This window comes from Euprymna scolopes, chromosome 44 (genome assembly GCF_053919585.1).
Source record: "Euprymna scolopes isolate OS-2025 chromosome 44, ASM5391958v1, whole genome shotgun sequence".
Lineage (NCBI taxonomy): Eukaryota > Metazoa > Mollusca > Cephalopoda > Sepiida > Sepiolidae > Euprymna > Euprymna scolopes.
Window position 1 is genome coordinate 26511690 of NC_136525.1, and position 7583 is coordinate 26519272.

General features: G+C 36.9%; 1 pseudogene across 1 annotated transcript in view; it reads right to left on the reverse strand.

The window, feature by feature from the left end:
• LOC145268746 (ras-related protein Rap1 pseudogene) overlaps positions 1-7583 on the reverse strand; it is a 232603-nt pseudogene that overhangs the window by 196970 nt on the left and 28050 nt on the right. The window lies entirely within an intron of this gene.

The following is a 7583-nucleotide window of genomic DNA, read 5'->3' on the forward strand; positions in this document are numbered from 1 at the left end:
TTTCGGAACTTCTACGGACAAAATTTCTTTCTTAGAACACGCCATCTCCCTCCCAACTGACCACAACATTGTTATCTTTAAATCAAATGTAAACAAATACTTGTAGAGTCGTCATGTTGGATAATCAATTCCACTTAAGTAATCTTCTGCTCATTGTATTTATTGTTTCCAATCCTCTCGCGATGAAGATCATTGTCTAACTAATAACGTCATTTAACTGTTATCTCCCAGTAGCCCCAGGTCTTGATAAGCGGTTACCAATAAGTAAAACAAAAAAAAATAATGCGTATAAAAATAAAAAAAAAAGATGTAAATATTAATGATCTGAAGACAGATGATCACGTGACTTGGATTATTTAAAACCAAAATACTTAAAACTTACCCGTTGATAGTTGGTTCTGTTGAATCCATTTCTTTTTATTATTTGTATTCTGTTTATTTCTATTTCTTCACTAATAGGTCTCACATAGGCAGTGATCACTCACTGGCAATAACCTGTGGTCTTCCCTGTCGTTTGAGTAACAATCAGTGTTCCCAGATTTCCAGTGGTCTCCACCTCCTTCGATAATCATTGCAGATTTCTCGCTGACAGCGGCCATTGTTATTTCCTAGGATGTCGCTGGCAAAAAGCTCTCTCCAGGTTCCAATGTCATCCGCATTTTTACTGTATGGGGTCTGGTCAGTGCTCTTCCTGATCATCATTCTATTTTCCCTGACCCTTCTCGACTATTTAGTGTGGCGCCAGCTAATGCTGACCTCACCGTTTTTGAAGAAGAGACGTTAGTTTTGGCGTTTCAGTTTTTTCATTCCCTGTGTTTGTTTTCTTTCTATTATAGCATCCATGTCATTGGTTAGTGTTCGCATTTTATGTCGGTAGATTTTTGCATTCTAGGATTTTCCTTTAGATTTCAGCTGTTTTCATTGTTGTTATGTATTGTATCTTCTCAGCCTCCCCTCTGATTCCAATTTCTCCCATTCTTTTTTCAAAGTTTTTCGGAATTGTTCCTACTGCTCGTACAATTATTGATGTTATTTGACTTTCTTCGGGTTCCATGTCTCTTTCAATTCTCTGGCAGCCCGTTGTATTTACTTCGCTTTTCTGTCTCCGTGATATTAATCCAGTGGTCTGCTAGGACAGCAAAATCTTCTCTTCTTCTTCTTCTTCTTCTTCTTCTTCTTCTTATTATTATTATTATTATTATTATTATTATTATTATTATTATTATATACCTTAAATCTCTTAGTAAACCGGCAAATACGGTTTAGTAGATTACAAAAAGGGACACGAGTGGTGAATTTTCATTGAGAAAGATGCAAGGACTTTGTTTTTTCAAGTTCTTCAGTACATTATTTCTCATAAGCTTAGTCATAACGCTACGCATATAGATCTATTCGCATTTTTCATTAACATACATACGTATTTTATATATAAGGATAATTTTATAGTGTAGACACACACGCACATATATACATATGTATATATATATATATATATATATATATATATATTGTATAAGATATATTAATAATAGAAAAATACATACTGTTGTATATAGATTTATTAATCAATTTGAAACAAGTAGTTCGTTTTTCCATCTACTTCTTATGTCCTCTCACCGCATCCAGTCATCACCGAGAAGAAATACACTTATATATATATATATATATATATATATATATATATATATATATATATATATGTATATACATTAACTACAACAACCACGCCCCCACAGAAGTTACCTTGAAAACAAAATACATTATATTTACTTTAAACCGTGTTTACATTATACGCGTTCCGATCGGCGATTCTTTTCGTCTACTTCGACCGTTCAAATTTTATTATTTTAATATTTATAGTTTTTTTTCGATAACACCAAACACTTCTACACTTCTCTCCACAAATTTTATTATTTTAATATTTATAGTTTTTTTTCGATAACACCAAACACTTCTACACTTCTCTCCACAAATTTTATTATTTTAATATTTATAGTTTTTTTTCGATAACACCAAACACTTCTACACTTCTCTCCACAAAATATTTACCATACCCGGAACCCTATATTTTCTGCATGTACGCTATATACTTACTTATTCTACAACCGCGACCACTTTCTTGTATGTTTACCTTTCACGTTTTCCGAGCGGCAATGTTTTCCTTCTATTCTCCCTCAGAACAATGACAAATTGTACAACAGCACCGTGTTAAAAACGATTATCATAGTTAAATGTATTTTCATGGTAGGAATAAATTAATAGGTGGCTAGAAAGCAGGTGCTAATTTTACGTTATATTTATATAAAAAAGTGATCCCCCACTTTCAAAAAAAGTTTAAATGTGATATTCGTTTTCAGCACCCACGAAAACATATAAAAGTCATCATTTAAAAAATTTGGGGGAGTTGGAAAGAAACTTAACATTGACCATTTTTATTTTTTTTCTTAACATGATACGAGGGGTGTGCAATAAGTAATGCCCCTGACCCACTTCCCATAGTAGTAGAGCAACGAAACTTGGCACAGTTATTAGTTTTTCTCTATATAGGAATCACCCAGAGTTATGCATTTCTCCCATTCTTTGATGCAGCTCTGGAGACCGTTTTTGTAGAACACGCCAGGTTGGTCCTCCAACCACAACGTGACTTCAGAAATCAAGGCTGCATCATCTGGGAAACGCTTTCCTTTCAAAAACAATTCCGTGGCTGAGAAGAGGTGAAAGTTAGAGGGTGCAAGGTCAGGTTATTAGGGAGGATGGGACGGATTTCATAACCACATGCTCGTGCTTCTGATCTGACGACATACGAGTTGTGGACCGGAGCATTGTCCTGCAAGAGGAGGGTACCTTTGCTGATCTTGCCCCGCCTCTTGATTTTGATAGCTTCCCTTAGTTTCCTCAAACGTGAAGCATAATAGGCCCCTATAAATGTGGTACTCTTTACCAGGAAATCTGTCATCCCTACTCCGTCCTGGTCCCAGAAGACTGTGAGCATGACCTTGCCAGCGGAAGGCTGCACCCTTGCCTTCTTTGGAGGTGGTGAGTCCAAGTGCTTCCACTGCATTGAATGGGTTTTGGTCTCTGGATCATAGTGATGGACCCAGGTTTCATCCTGTGTAATCAGTCTTTTGAAAAACTTTGACTCATCTTCTTGGCACATCTCCAAATTCCTCCTCAAGCACTCGACGCGTTCTCGCTTCTAGAATGGTGTGAGCAACATGAGAATCCATCTGGCAGACGCCTTATGCATATGCAAATGGTCATGAATGATAGTTTCCACAGATCCTTTTTTTTTTATTCAATTTTCACCCCAAACAAGGCACAGTGCCACTTTGAAGCAGGGGGCTACGATTAGGGAATTAATTAGCGGGGTCATTATGAAGGGAGAATAGTAGAAAGATGTTTGTTAACATTACACTTGAACTTCTGCATATCATTGCAGTTGGGAAAGCAGAATCCCGGAAGGGAGTTCCAAAGACCTGCAGTTCTGGGGAAGAAACTATTGGAGTAAAAGGCTTTCTTGCACCTAGGGATCTCCACTGTAAAGGGATGAGACTTAGTAGCTTGTCGGGTTTGTCGGGGGTAGTTACGTCGGGGAGGTACAAGTGTTTGCAGTTCGTCAGAGCATTCACCATTAAAGTATTTGTAGAACAGGCAGAGGGATGCAACATCTCGTCGATGGGACAGAGGTTGAAGCCTAGATAAAAGTTCAGGACCTATCAGGTTGGCGTATCTTTTTTGAACCCTGTCCAGGAGCGAGAGACAAGCAGCAGATGCACCAGCCCAGATGTGACAACAGTACTCCATACATGGGCGAATGGTTGCCTTATAGAGGTATAGGATACTGGCAGGCGTAAGTAGTTTTCTAGCACGGTAGAGGGAGCCAACCTTCCTTGCAGCAGCCTTGGCAATGCTCTCAATGTATCTATTCCAGTTCATATTCCCTGTAAACGTTAGGCCGAGGAGTTTAAAAGAAGTACTTTCAGGCAATGTGTTCTTGGCCATTGCTATTGGTGGTAGAGAAGGTTTCTTGTAGTTATTGAAGGAAACAAGCTTAATCTTGGCAGCATTGAATGTGACCAACCATTTTTATCTCCATTCCACTACGGATTGGAGGTCATCCTCTAGTGTTTCTGCCATTTCCTTGGATATGTGTTCATTTGTTTTCCCCTCATATCTGTTATAGAGAGTGGTGTCATCGGCAAATATACCCATCTCCGAAACAATATTATCAGGGAGGTCGTTTATGAATATCAGGAATAATAGAGGTCCAAGGATAGACCCCTGAGGTACTCCCGCATTTATGTCATATTGTTTGGATGTATGTCCGTCGAGGACAACTTTGATTTTTCTATTACTTAAGAAGGATTTAATTACATTATGAATTCTTCCAGTGATTCCATATGATCTAATTTTCCTTAGAAGACCATCGTGCCATACCCTGTCAAAAGCCTTAGATATATCAAGGGCCACCGCTCTACCCTCCCCTGTTTTATCCAATGAACGATATATACGTTCAGAAACTACAGTTAAGATATCTGCTGTTGAACGGGCTTGCCTGAATCCATATTGTTTGTCAGTCAGGAGTTTAGCAGCTGTTAGGTGCTGGACTAGGGCTTGATTAACTAAGGACTCAAATATTTTGGCGAAAAGCGGGAGGAGGCTAATGGGGCGATAATTTAGTGGGTCAGTTCTTTCACCAGAATTCTTGAAGACTGGTACCACAGAGGCGGTTTTCCAGCAGTCGGGAAAACAAGATTCGTTAAGGCATTTATTGTAAAGTTTGGACAGAACTGGAGCAACCTCGACAGAGCATTTTTTTAATAGCACAGCTGGGATGAGATCTGGTCCACATGCTTTTGAGGTGTCTAGGTTTTTTATAATAGCATGTACCTGAGAAGGGGTGATTTTCAAATCGTCAAGTGTGGCGTCTGTTCGCAGAGGAAAATCAGGGAGTGAGTGGTGTACCGAGTTCAGTGTGGAGTTTGAGGCAAACCGACTGGCAAGCAGATTAGCCTTGTCAGTTGCCGTGCAAGCAACCTCATGATTGTTTGTACTAATCTTGACATCTTGGGCTATTTGGTGAATAGTAATGCGCCGATCTTCCAAAATGACAGCATCAACTTGACGGACAGATGCTTCATCAATGGCAAAAGGGGGGGGGGCGGCCAGGTCTGGAAGCTGTTTCCACAGACTTTCGGCCATGTTTGAATTCACAATGCCATCATTTTACAAGGCCATATGATGGGGCATCATCACCATAAGTTTCTTTCATTTCATCAATACTGGTAAAACAGAAACCACAATTAGTTCAGAGCTGTACTTTGCCACATAGCCCGTAGAGATATAAATCATTGCACATGCAAAATTTCAGGTAGATAAGACAACTGGAAGTGGGTCAGGGGCATTACTTATTGCACGCCCCTCGTACAGTTCTACATCTAAAAAAAGACCATGCCCAGAACCCCATATTTGCTGCATGTACACTATATACTCACTTATTCTACACACTATATCCCTCCTTTGTATATTTGCTTTCACACGAGCTGCACCTTTTTCTTTGAAGAAAATTTTTTTACTTTACCTCCAACTTCAAACTTTCCTAAATAATGAAGAATTTTATAGGTTTCCCTCTATGCTGATTCAGAAAATATTTTTGTATTTGACAGATCAAACTACTTTACGTTATATAACGGGTTAACGGGCCCTGCTAGTATATATACTGCTTTAGTATGCATATATACTTACATAACACTAATCAGTTTAACTCCAACGCAAATTGTGTACACACATCTATTTTTTTTGTCCTTTTTTCTTTTACCTTTTGTGTACTGATGCGCATTAGGAAATCACAGATTTTAATAAATGGTCGGAAACTAATACAAACGCCAGAATATGCCAAGCAACAAAAAAGAATGCGGAAACAAATGGGAGCTTCTCGGCATAAAAAGAAATGTACAAAGCGAGCGAGTTAGAGAGAGGAAATAAAAATGTTGTAGATAATGTTACGCCGTGAAATGTTTGGGCCTTTTTCTTATGCATCGCTGTGTAATGTGTTCTTTCTTCGGCATAAAAAGGAATGTAAAAAGCAAGAGAGAGAAAGAGAGAGAGATAGAGAGAGAGAGAATTAGGAAGAATGTATACACAGAAAGAAAGAAAGAGAGAGAGAGAGAGAGAGAGAGAGAGAGAGAGAGTTGGATAAAAAACTGGTGTGGATATTGATGACGCCGTAACATGTAAGAAAATGAACACAGCAATTTACTTAGAAGGCAAAAATAAATATCAGCGCGACGCCATATTTGAATGGTACATTAGCGTTCGTTTATCTGGAAAGGATAACTCAGTTACAAAGAGTGAAAGCCCAATATATGTAGAAGTTATATGTTTCCTTCCGGTGTTTACTGTGGGCGGTAGGAGGACTTGATATTAAGAGGGAAAAATAGAAACTACTTCCTCTAAAGATGGTTGTGATTGTGGTGTTTCTCCTAAGATGAAATGTAGAATTTTATTATCACGACTAAATGTGTCTAAAATGTTGTTCTAAAGTTACATAAGAGAGTGGCTAATAATCTAGACATAATAACTTTGTATGTGGTATCTGTTGTTGATTACCTACGGTAATTTGGTCCAGAGGGGAATTTCTGCAATCAAAATATTATGTATGGATATGAATATTTTTTGATTGTTGAAAGAAATTGCTGATTTCAGCTTTTGTCTAATCGATAAATGATACTTAAAAAAACAACATTCACTGCTGTTTACTAAAAGGTCAGCTACTCGACCGAAATATCAGTTCGCTTTAAAGATGCGTTTGTGTTATTGTTTTAACTAGATTGTTAAAATGCTTATCATCTCATTCCCTATATTACACATTCAATTTTGCGTGAAATTAAATTTCATATTTTAAACTTCACCATCTATTAAAATTTTCAATTTAAAAATGTGTATTTGTTATTCTATAATTTTAAATAAATTTTAATCTTTCTTGTCTAGAATTTCCCTATAATAAAAAAACCCTTTATGATGTACGCACTCATGATGAAGCGGAAATATCCCATTCCACAAATCATACAAATTGATCAATTAGTTTTATTTTTACATTAAGAAAATCAAATTTTATGAGTAATTGAAAAGCAGTTGTCTATTCCTCCATTCTGAAAATAATCTAAACGAAAAAAACAAAGGGAGAACTCAATAATTCAAACCTGCGATATTTATGTTGTAATGCCTATCAATTCCCATTAAAAATGATTTTCTTTATAAAAATAAAAATACTTGATCAATGTATGTGATTTTTTTATCAATTAATGAAATCGGAAAAAAGCCCTCGAAATTTTACTATTGTCTACGCTGATGTAATATTTATTTTATTTGTTAATAAACGATGCGAATGAGCAGCTTTAGGAAATATACAGAAAATGATGACGTCATCGATTCTATGGCATGCATTAGAAATCTCTTACTGATCACTTCATATAAAAGAATACATTTTCATTAATTTACGAGACTCAAATAACAATTAGTACAGAAATAAGGTTAATAAATTGTATTTTGGGGTTGTTTGTATGTACATGTATGCAGCAATA